Raw genomic sequence first — 15,951 nt, forward strand, 5'->3', positions numbered from 1 at the left:
TGTATGTAATTATTGACATCAACAATGGCGGGCTACTAGTTTATTTTTTGATTGAAAATTTTACAAATTTCATTAAAACGAAAACATTAAGAGGGGTTTTAATACAAGATTTCTATACATTGTACTAACATTTTTCTTTTAAGAACTACAAGTCTTTCTATTAGGGCTGTCAAAATTAACGCGTTAACGCGCGGTAATTAATTTTTTTTATTAATCACGTTAAAATTTTTGACGCAATTAACGCACATGTCTCGCTCAGACAGTATTCTGCTTTTTGGTAAGTTTTACAGCAAGGCTTTTTGTGCTAACAGCGAACTCTTGTGGTCGCTTTGCGACATGGTTTATTGGTTTCTTGCCAGTTCAATGTGGCTGCACGACGTCTCTGTTGTGCTTATATGATCCTTGGACAAGATTTGTCCGTAAGTATGGTTGTTGTAAAGAATGTACATATTATGTTAATAAGCGAAATGTTATATGAAATGTTTTTTGCATGAGACACTTTTTGTTTATGTTTAGTTCATCTGTATAGCGTGCTGAGCTAACGTTGTTGCTAATGCAATGCTTGTGTACTTTTTTTTTGTAGTTTTACGACGGTCTAAAGAGGACAATGGTTTGAGGCCATTTTATTAATAAATCAGATGAAAAAGGAAGAAGTCTGATTATTAAGGCGTCATTCACTAGCTGTCTAGCTTTGGAAAATACGCTTCGGAGTGAGGACAGCAGACAGATTTAAATGACAGTAGAGTGAAATGCCCACTACAGTCCTTATGTACTGTATGTTGAATGTATATATCCATCTTGTGTCTTATCTTTCCATTCCAACAATTTATTTTACAGAATATATATATAGTTCACAGAAAAATATGGCATATTTTATAGATGGTTTGAATTGCGATTAATTACGATTAATTAATTTTTTTGCTGTAATTCGGTTAAAAATTTTAATCGTTTGACAGCCCTACTTTCTATCCATGGATCGCTTTAACAGATTGTTAATAATGTTAATGCCATCTTGTTGGTTTATTGTTATAAAAAACAAATACAGTCCTTATGTACCGTATGTTGAATGTATATATCCATCTTGTGTCTTATCTTTCCATTCTAACAATAATTTACAGAAAAATATGGCATATTTTATAGATGGTTTGAATTGCGATTAATTACGATTAATTACGATTAATTAATTTTTAAGCTGTAATTAACTCGATTAAAAATTTTAATCGTTTGACAGCCCTAATTATATTATATTATATTATATTATATTATATTATATTATATTATATTATATTATATTATATTATATTATATTTACTTTTGTTCCGTGAGGATTCCGGAAAGGGTTATTTGATTGTGGCTTTCTGAAAAACAATACATTTTTACATTTAGGCACTCCTGCAATCGTCACACTTTTTCTGTTACAAACTGACCCGGCCCCTCATCGGAGAAGGGAAAAGTTATGTGGTCCTCACAGGAAAAAGTTTGAGGACCCCTGGTTTACACTAACTTTTGCCAGACCCCTCTTAGACAGCAAAGCGCTAACAATCATGCTACTGAAACATGTCATGACAAAGCGCCAACGATAACGAACATATGTTATCCTATAAACGTATTCATAAACATCTCCCAGATATGAGTTTTCAAAATTTCTGCTAAATTCAGCTCAGTTGGAATAGCATAAGACTCTTAATCTCAGGGTTGTGGGTTCAAACCCACGTATGGCGTGTTTATTTTCAGAAATCTGATGAGTTCCCTGCTTCTACTTGTCATTGAAATGCAGCAATCGTCATCCTTATGTTGTGTGCTTCTCATGCCAGTGTTAGCATATAGGCTAGCATGCTGAAACTCAGTTTCCTGCCTCTACTTGTTATTCACATGCTACGTTCTTTTGTTCGTCTATTTCCCATTCTTTATGTCTTAGCACAGTGAGCACGCAAGAGCACACAAGCCCGGCTAGCTCAGTCGGTAGAGCATGAGACTCTTAATCTCAGGGTCGTGGGTTCGAGCCCCACGTTGGGCGAGTCTTTTTGGAATGTCAATGTGAAATTAGCTGTCGTCCACATCAGGGCAACCTTGAAAGTTGAAAATTAAATTTTGTGCATTATTTTCTAAGAATTAGCATGAGTTGTTCCTGTATTCATCCCATCTACCAAACACCCACCCTAAAAAAGATATATAACCTATTTTAAGAGGGACATCTGGAAGCTAATGAGTTAAAATAGTGTGAAACACAGTCGCCCACACTTCACGCTGTGTTGTCACTCTGTGTGTGTGTTCATTTTTTAGTAAACTGACATATGTAAAACTGTATATACAGCTGGAACTGCGCTTCTTGCGTGCATGTGCGCGTGTAACCGTGTTGTAAACGTCCTCTCTGATGTGGCCGACTGTATTTAAACACAGAGAACAGAGAGCGCACCAGGAAGTGGATGGAGGTGTGCGTGTGCGTGGCAGATTTTACACACATGAAATACTTAACGCCATCAAAAACACTTTGTGAGCAGATCGCCGTACAGTTGTCTGCATATTGTGAGTGCGAGCAGGGCGTTTCTATCCAAAGAGAAAATATCCTGGACAACCACGGGAAGGAATCCGCCTACTAAACCACACCCGCCTACCAGCCAGCGGGCGAGCGAGTATTCAAGCTGTGGTCTTTGAGTCGGCGTTCAAATGTGATTACACGCAGAAAAAAAAACACTACTGGAGAGTCAATAGCAGCTAATGAGTTAGCTATTTTCTATGTGATTGGTCTTAAAATAGGCCCTTCACTTATTTTCCAATATTTTGAACTGTTTCATGCAAAATTCAACAGTGCTCAACATTCCCCAAAAATGTCAAAAATAAGAGATCCAAAATTAGCTTCTTTTCGCTGGTTGCGCTGCTTCACAGTTCTTGAAACAGTGTGAACGCGAGTTGAGAGTGCATTGTTCCACTGAATTGAACTGGAGACTTTCATGATCCTCCTAGCGATGCACGCTTTGTTGAAAACAACTCTTCTGGTGGGGGGGTGGGGGGGTTCTATTGTAGCTGCTTGTGTCTGAAGACTTGACTTCTGTCACTCTAGTTTCTTTCCCTACTGAGCGGTGGGTGTCTCTTAGCCCCTCCACTGTCACAAAGCCACACTTTGAGCTTCCCCACATTGAATGACCAGCTCTGCTACTGCACACCACATCTGGTAAACATTAGCATTATATAGCATTTAAGCTAGCAAACCTTTGCAAGTTAGCCAATTGTTGCATTATTGCAATTGGCTAACTTCACTCAATTGTTGCATTGTTGCAATTGGCTAACTTGCATAGCAAAAGTCATCTAACTTAAATGCTATATAATCAGGGGTGCACATAAGTGGTCCGCATGCGTACTGGAAGTAGACAAACGCGCTAGCCCTCAACGGCTTCCATACGCTTTTGCGTACCGATGGCTGACCACTGTATTTGCGGCGGACACGAGAAAATAACTTCTCGAAATGTCGAAGAGGCAGGCCACACTGAGTAATTACTTCCGTGTTCCGGGTTCCCCCTCCCCCGCCAAAAGACAGACAGACGACAGAGACGTCACCGGAGCTACCGAAAAAAAGGACTTTTGCTGAAAAGTGGCTACAGGAGGTAGCATGGCTAGAAGCAAATGGTGCTCGCACGGAAATGCGGTACAAAATGTGCCGTGAGAATCCCAATGTCGCCGATAAGAGCAGCGCATTTTATGTAGGGTCAAAGAATTTCAGCCATCCTAACTTTGAAAAGCAGAAAAAAAACAGAGCATGTGGCAATTAAGCAAACTATCGATGTCAAACAGGACCCCACTCGCCCTATGGACAAGTGGCGGAATAGGGCGGAATAAAGGTAATGAACAGCGACATGCACTGACAAACGTGTTTTTGCTCGCATTTTACAAAGCTAAACATGCACGTTCAATGAGGTCTTATGAGGAGGACATCCCACTTTTAAAAAGGCTTGGAGTTAATGTGGGAGCCACATAATGCCCTTTATTTTGAATTGGTGCTTTTTATTTCTTTACATTTCACTTCAAAGTAATGGCAATTTTGTTCTTCCAGTTGATGCATTAATTGTTAATATAATGAAAGTTAATTGGCTCTAAGTAAAGCTTGTCATAAATTTATCGCATCAGGCGGGTCGGCTCTCAAGCTCAATGAGGACCAAGTCACATCTCCAGGTCCTCCTCTGAGAACCTGGGCAAAAAAATTATGTGCACCCCTGTATATAATGTTATATAATTGTTGTAAACGTTAGCATTATTTAGCATTTAAGGTAATGGACTTTTGTTATGCACGTTAGCCAATTATTGCATTGTTGCAATTGGCTAACTTGCATATGTCTGCTAGCTTAAATGCGATATAATGCTAATGTTTGCAACAATTGGCTAACTTGCATAGCAAAAGTCATCTAGCTTAAATGCTACTTAATGTTGTATAATTGTTGTAAACATTAGCATTATAAAGCATTTAAGTAGTACGTACGTAGTATGTAAACTATCCAGCATGCATGTATACTGCCATTGTACGCGCCTTGTGTGGAGAAAATGTGCGAGCATGACAAATTTGGACCAAAACAGCTGTTTTGGGATGGGAAACACTTGAAAAGATCTTCAGCACCCCCTTGCTGTGAGTGACTAGCGTCATCTAGATGTGTTGCGTCCCGGCTCGAAAGGACCAAGAAAATGTTAGATATGAAGCTAGGTTTATGTACACGTCGATGGAGCTTTTGTGGAGGTTTGTATCTGCATCCCCTGTTGCTGTCATGGCAACTCACTGCATTCATGGGAAAACAAAAGGATGGGAGGGACAGGAAAGAAACATAGAGCATAGAATAGAATACATAGACTACATGGGGGGCACATGGCACAGGACAAATGAAAGTCTAGACAGAAGTTACCCTATCTGGTGACTAACCATAATAAGGAAAGCATAAATCTTCAATGTATGCACAGTAATTCCAACAGTCATACTTGAGTTTTTGGTGAATATGTTGAATGACAGAAAAAAAACAGCCTTTGAGCATTTGTGAGCTTTGTTGTTATTGAAAATATCCTATTTTGCTAGTCATTTTCCCAAGACTGAACTAAAAGAAAGCTTCTCACATCTACCATCCGCAAGAACTCCGTCTTTGTGGCGTCCTCTGCCGCTTTGGAAATATGAACTGTGACGGCTAGCTAATGGCTAAAACTAACAGTCAAAACACTGAATCCAGAGCTGGGAAAAAGTTCTGAGCGACTTTTTCTCTTGGGGACGCTAGCAAATGTCGGCGAACGTTGATGTTGTAAAACAAGATGGCAGCGAGCGACAAAGCCCGCGCTTGTAGACTAAACAGTTTTTTTTTTTTTTCTCCGCTTAGCGAGCGACGCTAAGTCGATTTCTTTAGACGCGTCTGGACGGGATCAGCTTGTCAGGAAATCCAGCACGGAGTTCATTCATACGCCCGTCTTGGGGGAATGGCGCGATTATAACGAGCGGCAGAGGTGTTTCATTTTCGCTAACAAGAAGAAACACTGAGCGCTTCTTGTCCTACACGTCAGCTGTTTATGATATCATCATTATATCCAGAGATGTTTTCGTCATATTTGGCAGATGATCGGATTTGTTCGCCGTGAATGTTTTTTTTTTTTTAAGCGCCAGATTCGAAAAGCGAGATTCGTTGTCATCTGTGTAGGACCGATATTAAATGAATATGTATTAAATTAATAATTAAATGTGGTTATATGGATGTGAATATGTCAGTATTTATTTATTTCAAGATTCATTTAATTTTTTTGACATATTTATTTAACATATATCTTGAAATTTATTTTTAATTAAAGTCAATAAAAATAAAAGTCAATAAATTAATACAAATGGAAATAAATACAATTCCAGTAAGCAGATGTTGAAACACAAAAACAAATATTGAAAAAAAACACATAAATGGTCAAATAAACATATGAATGATTTCATAAATGTAAAGTGAAATAAAGAAAAATAAATGTTCAAATCACTTTTGAAATACATGAATATAAAAAATAGAAATGAATCAAAATAAAAATATGCATACATACATCTTTTTTTTTTAAATTAAAAAATATATTTAAATAAATATTGAAGTGAACATGTCGAAATAAGTCATTCAAATAAAAAATAAATCAATAAAAATTGAAATAAATAAATGAATTTAAAAAAATAATAATAATGCAATAATATTATAATAAAAATAAAAACAAATTTTTAGCTACTACAAATAAATACAATAAAAATTGAAATAAATAAATATAAAATATATAAACATTGACGTGAATTAATGTGGAAATAAATATACCAAAATTAAAATGAACTGATAAATTCAGACAAATGCAAATAAATAAAATTCCAATAAGCAGACGTTGAAATCGGAACTAAATATTGAAAGAAATGCATAAATGGTCAAACATATCAATAAATTCATAAATGCAAATTGAAACAAAAAAAAACAATGTTGAAATCACTTATGAAATACATAAATATAAAAAAAATAGAAATAAATCTAAATTTAAATATATATGTATACACATTTACAAAAAATAAAATATATAGAAATAAATATTGAGGTGAAAATATGTCGAAATCAATCATTTGAATTTAAAAAAAATAAATAAAAAGATACAAAATTGACATAAGTCAATACAAATTCTAATAAAATAATAATATAATAATAATAAAATAAAACAAATTTTGAGCTACTGTAAATAAATACAATAAAATTTGAAATAAATAATAAATAAGTATTATTTGGAATTCATGTGAAGATAAATATACAAAAAATAAAATGAACAAATAAATTAAAATATAGGTATAAAAATTAAATGACCTACTATCGACATAACCTACATAACTGCTGTTTTATAATTGTTTTTGTTCCCAGTCATCTCACGATGAATCCGACATTTCATCTCTGTGTGTCGCCGAGACGAAAAAAAGAAGGCCAAGCGCGGCGACAATAGTCGCGGTCCTTATAAGATGGGGATACCGCGACTATCTGCCCTAGCTTCAAAGCCCGCACGTTCCGCTCGCTCGGGCTTGTTAGCTGCGCCGCATTCAACGGCACGCAGGCGTCGTCAAAATACAGGCGACGCCGCGTGTTTGATTCTTGCCTGATCAAATCTCAGCGTGGGAACTGAACACAAAACGCGCTTGAAGTCCAATCCGTTAGAAGCGGAAAGGCTAGCAACGAAACAGTTTGGACAACCAACTACCAGAAGTGGGTAGTAACGAGTAACATTTATCCATTACATTTACTTGAGTAAATTTTTGAGAAAAATATACTTCTAAGAGTAGCCGATTTTGTAAGCTGGTATTTCAGGCTGATATACTTTTTTGTTTTTAAAGCACGTTGATGATAAAGATAACTCTAAAAAAAAAAAAAATCTTCAACAGCTTCAAATTTACAATGATGACCTAAGACCTAAAGAATTAATTCAGTCTACTGCTACCAAACCAACGAAAACAACACATTAAACCAACCAGGACGTCACAACGAGATGTAAACAAGAGAGCGTGAGTTTAAGAGGATGTTCGCCCTGCTAAAGCTAATGCTAACGTGAATGCTACGCTTACACTACACGTTACATTTAGAGTGTTAGGATCACTCAGTAAACACCTTAAAAAGCTAGAGCAACATTGCATATTCTCTCATGCAAGATAAAAAAATTACAATATTTACAAAACACAAGCCTATAGCAGCTTGCCTTTTAGCTGCTGCAGAGTCCTTCCAGGGTCCTAATGTCAGTCAGCGGTGGCCATAGTTGCCCACACAGATGCCTGATCAAACTCAATTTTATCGCCTTATTTTTCCTGTGAATTGGCCGATGGCTGACGTTGGAAAAAAAGTCTACACAGGTAGTCCCCCGGATTACAACGTACTCGACTTCAACTTAAAGGGTATGACAACACCTGGGGAAATGCTAATATTCCATCATTTATCCATCAACGCATGCCTTTTGAATTCATATCATGCCACTTCGTGTAATTACACTAGGGCTGCAGCTATCGAATATTTTAGTAATCGAGTAATCGACTGAAAATTCTATCGATTAATCGAGTAATCGGATAAAACAAATATATTTTTAGGTGAAGAGCAATTATAAATATACATGAGAAAACAAGACATTTCATCTAATCTTGAACCATTTTCAGTCAATCAATGTCTTTATTATCGATGTATATTGTTGAAAACAGCCAACAATTGCATCTGAGATGTAACTAGAATTTTAAAAAAAGACTAATTCACTGCTTTCACTCAAAAAACTTTTAGATCTTATTAATATACATATATATATAGATATGTAGACATGTATATATATATATAGATATAGATAGATATATAGATATATATAGATATATATATAGAGAGAGATATAGATAGATAGATAGATAGATAGATATCTATCTATCTATCTATCTATCTATCTATCTATCTATCTATCTATCTATCTTACCTAAAAATGCTGTTACACTTGATAACACACATCACTTAAAAGTTAGGATGTTTTCCCACGTGTTTCAATTGAATTTCTCTTTGTGTCAAGCCATTTTTAAGTTCTGGTTAAGTTTTAAGTTAGTCTAAACTGTAAGTCCTGATAGGATTTTGAGTTTTTGCAGTGTTCAAAATAAATGTATGATACAGGCTGTATTGGAGCACATTAGGGACCAGTGCTACTTGGTGTTTTATCCAGCAATGACTACTGAGCTAAAATTGATAGTTAGCATTGAGTTTTTATTTTACACCCTCATCACTCCACAATGCTATGTTATGTTAAAGCCTGTATGTAAGACACGTTAGCCACGCATCGACAGTGGCCATAATTAATTGAAACCTAGCCCTCCGCAGGGCTAACGTTACGTGAGCTAGTAGCGACAGTAACGTTAATCTTATTTATAAGCGCTTAGCGCTCTTTATTAGCGCTTAGCGCTCTACTGCTTTAAGATGGCGGCTGTTTACTAACGCTGCCCAGACGCGGCCGAGTCTGTCATTTCGCATCTAGTTCAACATACATGTGATCTCTATGAGACGCATCAGACGCTACCTGTACCAACGTAGCATCGTGCGGGCTAGTATTTAGCAACGTCGGCGTCGTTTGTGGCGGCTGTCGGCTGCAGTAAGGTTTTTTTTTTCCTTCTTCCTCTCCGCACGTGACAGCGCGTTGTCCAGCATTAAAAGTAGTCCGAGCAAAACGTGATGCTTAGAGCTGTCAAAATAAACGATTACTCGAGGTGAATAAAATTACTCGGATCAGTTTTTAAACTCGAGTTACTCGAGTTGCTCGAGTACTCGTTTCAGTTTTAAATTACACACATCGCAACACCAAGAAAATGATAGCAATTAGCTCGATTGTCAAGCTAAAAGGACCCGCCGCCGAGATGCCGGAAATCTAGCATATTGTGTGCGTGACGTCACTTTCGGGAAACAGCCGGCTCAGTGCTTAGTACTGAATGGCGGCGATGATGGCGGACAATGTTGTTTCTATTTGCAGCGATGAATCCAACGAGTTGGAAACGAACATTCTTCTAATGGTGACGAGGAGAGTTATGAACCTTTCTTTGGTGTTTTGGGTTATCAATTTGAGCCCAAACGAAAGCCAATGCAGCCTAATGAAAGGATCATTGAGGGGAGCAATCACACTGATGAAACACCGGCCGGCCGCAACAGACTCACCGTATGGTTTGTTTTGCATTTCTTTTTGTGAAGCTGATACACCGTGACCGCAAAATAAAGTAATGTATAGAATAATTATCATTTAATATGCTATCATCGGTTTCGCTCTGCCAACCGACACAAATATGAATGGGATTAGAGCAGGGGTCCCCAACCTTTTTTGCACCACGAACCGGTGTGATTTGGGTCTTTTTTTCACGGACCGGTGTCCCACTTTTATATTCAGTTGGACTCTCAATGTTATCCAATGGTGCTAAAAAACTATTTACATCACAAACATACATGTCCAACACGGAAATGGCGTAAATTAATGCTTAACGACACGGCGAAGTCGTTAAGTGAGAGGGCTACGTGCAGTTGTTGTGTGCGCCAAACATGGCAAACGTAGGTTAATATTCCTTTCTTTAACCCTTTAAGGTCTGGGCCTATTTTGTCTGATTTTGCATGCCTTTGAAGTTGCCTTTATATTTCAAAGAAAGAATTGTTTACGATGGCCTGGTTTGGTCCCTTTTTTTGTGACACCTTGAACTTCATGTCCAAACAGTTGTTTCCGTCACTGACCAATTATAAATCATCATTTTGGGCCCAAAAAGACCAAAAATTCCACAATCGTTTTGTCAAAATTTTTAATTTTGATGTCCAATTGACAACCAAACATGCGTAACGAACCGTTTTGAAACTTTGTAATATTTATTCAACTTGTTAGGATGAACATTCAACCAAAAATTAGAATAAATAGTCTTATATTTGATAATTCAACATAAACAACAGGTATAGCCATAGGCGTTTTTTGCCTTTATACAAAGGACGGGTGAAAGGACTCCACGGATAGAAAGACTTGTAATTCTTAAAAGATAAATGTGAGTTTGTATATTGTGACTAAATATTGCCATCTAGTGTATTTGTTGAGCTTTCAGTAAATGATACAGTAGCGACTTAACTGTTCTGCCCAAATGCATGATGGGAAGTTGGGCAGCCATGACTTTGTGTGGTGGCTGCAAATGCTATATCTTCTCTGCGTTGGGTACACTACAGGGTGTACAAGATCGACTCCTGTCATTCTTATCCACGTCGCTTCCCAACATATTTATGGTTGCTGTGGGAGAGATGACAAAGCTTTTTCCAATTAAAAGCACCAATGAATGCTTTTATCTACTCCACTCACTTGACAGTACTGCCTCTTATCTCTATATAGAAGTAAAACGATGCCATTGTAGGCTGTTTGCGGCAATGTGTGAATGAGTCGTACTGCAAATGCATTAATTGCGATAAATATTTTCACGTGATTAATTTTAAAAAATTAATTACAGCCCGTTAATGCGCTAAATTTGACAGCCCTACTTTAACAAAACAAAATAAATGCATTCATTTGGGATGAAATGCATACGACGCTGCCACCAGAAGGCAATGTGTCCTCCACCATTAAACAAAATACAATACTTTTGGACTTTATGAATGTTTATTTTAATTTTTAAAAGGTTAAGTCCGACTTCCGCGGAAATTCAGGTTACGTAGCCAGCGCAGGAACAGAACTCGCAATTCCTCACCGTCCGAATGCATCAGACATTTATTCCTGTCAATGGCAGCCGATGAGTTTATTTATGAAATAATATTAAAGCCGTTTTAACAATGGGAAGGTTGTTAATTTATTCCTGAGTTTGAGCGCACTATGTGGTATGACAAAGTTACGATGTTCTTACATAAAAACTGTTAATTTTTAAAGCAACACTGGTTTGTCGATCATCATCAATGGCAGTCAATGTGTTGAGGTTAAAAAAGAGGATTTTGAGCATTTTTAGCTCAAAAATGGCCGAAAACGACTATGGAAAATTTAAAAAGTTGTTGATTAGTGCCGATAATATTTTTTTTGTTGTTGTTTTTTTTCCAAATATACATTTCTTTCCTGTTAATACTAAATTACTGCATACTCACTTAAATATAAAGTCATTGCTATCATGGATTGATCAGACACAGCTTAACTCATTGTCTGCCATTGACGGGGCTAGACGTCAAATGGATTACTTAGGATGAATTCATTTTAGTGCTGCAACGATTAATCGATGAACTCGAGTATTCGATGAGGAAAAAAGATTCGAATTAAATTTTGCTGCTTTGAGTATTCGTTTAATTAAAGTGGTGTTGTAACGGTTCATTTTCAAAGTGTTTGCATTTAGTTTTATTGATTTGGGTTGATACACTGCCCTATGGTCTGCCTCATTTCATATGGGTGAATCCAGCTGCTCCCTGTTAAGACCAACATAAGTTTTTGTTTGAGGTAATATTTCTTTAATGCATTCATAATTTAGTTGATAAGAATATTTAGCCGTTTTTGTGGGAATATGTGTCCGAACCATTTAAGAGTATAGTTTAAAAAAATAATTTTTTAAAAGTTAGCATTTTATAGCATTTAAGCTAGCTGACTTTTGCTATGAAAGTTAGCCAATTTTCCTTTTGTTGTACATAGCTTTTTTTTTTTTTTTTTTTATACCGTTTGAAGCTCAACTCAAATATTTTAATTTTTCATGTTCCTTATCCGATTACTCGATTATTAGAATTATCTAGTTCATCGATTGATCGACTACTAATATAATCAATAGCTGCAGCCCTAATTTGTTTAAAGACCATAATTTTCTGACTATAAGGCACATCTGGCTAGAAGCCACCACTCACCCAATTAGACAGGAAAACAGCATTTGTTCATAGATAAGCCGGACTGCAGCTGTCCTTACAGTATTATGGGATATTTACACCAAAAGATATTAACCGGTAACACATCACACCATCAGACTTTCATAAGACCAAATGAACCACCACGATTGCTTCAAGAACCTTCAATTGGCCATCACTGATCCCTCGGAGGACCCCTCTGCTGCCACCTGCTTTCAACTGTTTTGTCATTCAGCATGCCTCCTAGCATGCATTGCAGCGCTACAGACGTAAATAACAATCAAAAGTCATGTTTTGTGCCAATTATTTCTTCAGTTACTGTTCTGGTTGTTTCATTAAATGCTAGTTATGGTATTTGGTAACAACATTATAATTATGACATGACACTGCCATGAGCATTAATGGATGCTTATGACTGATGTCATTTTGTGTCATCTGGCAAATCATCTCACTTTTGAATGGATGTAAAAGGTCCGAGCTGAACATAAATGGAGTTAGTGACATATTTTGCCGGATGACACTTAATGACATCTCTCCTAAGTATTCATTAATGCCCATGAATGTTTCATGTTATAATTATGATGGAATATATTATGGCGCTTTTATTACGCCGCTGTCAAATCAAGTTTTGCCTATTAACCCATATAAATCAACAAATAAGCCGCGCTGGACTATAAGCAGCAGGATTCAAAATGAGGGACAGAAGTAGTTTCTTATAGTACAAAAACTACAGTAGTTTTAATTTAGTTTTTAAGAGCCACGTGAAAGCGCCTAAGGAGTTAATACATGTAGAACTGATTAGCGGGCGCACAAAGAGTGCGGTAGACATGAGTCTTCGTTGTGTAAATGTTCTCATGGAGATAAGAAGAGCGTCTCATTGTGCTCAGACAAGCGTCCCTCTTATCCGCTTATCGCCAAACCGAGTCGGCCCTCGTGTGTACGTAACCGTATGCGCGTGCGTGTCAACATGTGTCTTTGACAGGCTGCCGGTTGGGGGTCCTCCGCTTAAAGTGGCGGCGCTTTGTAATGCAACAGGTGCTGTTGTCGCTCAATTTGTTGGCAGGCTAAAGACAAAAAGGACTAGCTAATCCCGGTCGAGTGGCGCTGCGTCGGCTCGTCTCAGGCGCGACAAGTGGCTCGTTAGCATACCCGGCACCCGTCTGAGTTGGAGTAATTAAATGAACGATTGGGTTTCAGGGCTATTGGGGAAGGTAGACGTATCAGTGAGGTAATAATGGTGTTTGCAGTGCGGAATTCCGCAGGGATCCGTCTTTTTGCCAATTGTTTTTTGTTTTGTTTTCTTTTTATTTTATTTTTTATTTTACTTGTTTGGGGAAATTATTGGTGTTCGGAATTGAGTTTTTCATAATAGTTCATAAGGTGTGTGTGTGTGTGTGCGTGCGTGTTGAACTTTATCATTGATCAAAATATCGGGGTTGGAACAGCCGCAAATAAAATCTATTCATAAATAATATGTTTCTTTGATAACATTTTAAAGAGGAAAAAAAACAAAAAATTAATCAAAATAAATAATAAAAAGAATGTAAAAAAAAATCAAATGAATATAATCATTTTTATTCGTTTCATTCATAAATCTAAAAATTCAATTTCTGGAGAAATTGCATGGATATGATTTTTTTGTCAAATTCCATTGGAAATGACACATGTATCCGTCAGTGGGATTGACTGTTATTTCCACCAATAGAATTGACGAATGTGGACGTCACTGGAATTGAATTCTGTAAATATTTCTGTTTATTTTTCTGTGTCACTATTTGTAAAATACATATTTCACTCAAACCAACTCTGTCTGTCTTTGTTTATTGTCGCTGCCCTCTAGTAGCTGAACCAGAACGTCCTGATTTGCCCACTAATTGTCCACCTCAGTGGTGCTGTTAAAGGGGAACTTTGAAGTAAGGTTGGCCAACCATGTTTTTGAATAATATCAATGGCTAAACAATTATAAGCATATTTTCTTTTTTTTTTTTTTTTAACGCAACCCTTCCAGATTCTTTGTTTAACCCATAGCAACGCCCTTGGCAACGAAAATGCTTTTCTTCGGTAATCTTCGGAAATCTCCGGAAATTACGTCACACCTAGACATGCGAGGGAAGTCCACCATAGAACAGTATTGTTTGTTGCATTGCTTCTCGGTAAGATGCCACAGCGGTGTGTGGCGATGTTTTGTTCTCGCTCAAACGAAAAGTTGTATGAGTGGCCAAAGGATAGCAGGGCACGTAAATTGACATCTTTCGTTCGCACGAAGCGAGTGAATTTCACGCCATCATCGAGTAGTGTTCTCTGCTGCAAACACTTCGAAGATGCCTGCTTCCTTTACCGGTCTGCTTATGATCAAGGATTTGCCAAAAAGTAAGTGTGATTTTTGGATAGATGACTGATGACTTTGTCAAAGCATAGCTGCCTACTGTTGTGGAATTGAACAGTATAAGCTAGCGACGTTAGCCGAAAGTTAACTCGTGGAAATCCCCGATCATAGTTGTCGTTGCGTTCGCTAGGTTAAGCGTGTTTAAATTGTGCGTCATCTACGATCATGTCCGAAAGGGTTAATCCACTGTCAATCGGGAAACGGGTGTTGATGTGCATATAAACGGGTCGGCGTCGCGGTAATTCACGGTCACGTTGCTGTAAGAGACACACACCGCCGGTGAGTTTGTGCACATTTATTTGTATTATGTATTTCCACCTTCATGCTTCAAGCATTGCATTGCTTATGGACGGTTCAGCGTTCACGGTGATCGCATGATAGGCTTCTAGTTTGTGTTTTATGAGAGCCGCTGACAGGTGACAGCTGAAAAATAGCGTGTTGGTTTAGCGTAGCCATTGAGTCAATCTCGCAGCGAATCAGCGAGCGGGACAACGCTGAAGTGGTGCTTTGTAATCTGTTTGCTTGTGTGAAAAAACTACATTTCCTCACGCCATTAGACGCCAATTCCTGCCGAGAGCTGTGCCGAGCTGTGTTCTAACTTTTCCATAAGAACTGCTCCATGTGTTAATAAAGAGACATGGTTGTCAGCGCATCGTGTGTTTGATACATTTGTAAACAAAAAGCTCATAACAAGACACTATGCACAATCCGTTTAAGAGACGCTGGAGTGGGAGGCAAGGAGGAGATCGGCGAGAAGCAAAACTTCGCGGTCGAATGTGGCGTCAGTCCGCTATTATTTTGTTTTCTTATTGTTGCCACAATAAAGTGGAGGAAGCCATCGAAGGCTCATCTCCTTCTTTCCCCCCAACGTTTTTAAATTATTATTTTATATGCACGAGAGCTGCCGGATCTGCCAAAATGAATATGAAGTCTGATTATTATTTTTTTTAACAATGTCATCAGATAGACAAAAACATAACATTATGTGCAAATGCCTGCATCTTCAAATCATAAAAATAATAACAGCCTATATCTTACCAATGTTGTAATCTCAATGGGTCTTGTATATATTCCATGTCAGGTAGTCTAGGCACACTGTTTGCATTCTGATTAGCGTCTGGCTAATACATGTTAGATCCAACATAAAATTCCAAGCTCCTCTTCTTCCTCCAACTCTTCAAAAACTTGGATCTCCTCCCTTGCGCTCGGTCTATCGCTGTTTGAATC

At 37.5% G+C, this 15,951-nt stretch overlaps 1 protein-coding gene and 1 non-coding gene across 4 annotated transcripts in view; both read left to right on the forward strand.

Moving 5' to 3' along the window:
• The window catches only part of LOC130915081 (protein PTHB1-like), a 244,301-nt gene that overhangs the window by 224,701 nt on the left and 3,649 nt on the right, over nt 1-15,951 (forward strand). The gene's annotated exons all lie outside the window — the stretch shown is intronic.
• On the forward strand, nt 1,945-2,017 carry trnak-cuu (transfer RNA lysine (anticodon CUU)). The gene has a single exon. It is a non-coding gene; the product is annotated as a tRNA-Lys (tRNA).

Source organism: Corythoichthys intestinalis, chromosome 4, assembly GCF_030265065.1.
Source record: "Corythoichthys intestinalis isolate RoL2023-P3 chromosome 4, ASM3026506v1, whole genome shotgun sequence".
NCBI lineage: Eukaryota > Metazoa > Chordata > Actinopteri > Syngnathiformes > Syngnathidae > Corythoichthys > Corythoichthys intestinalis.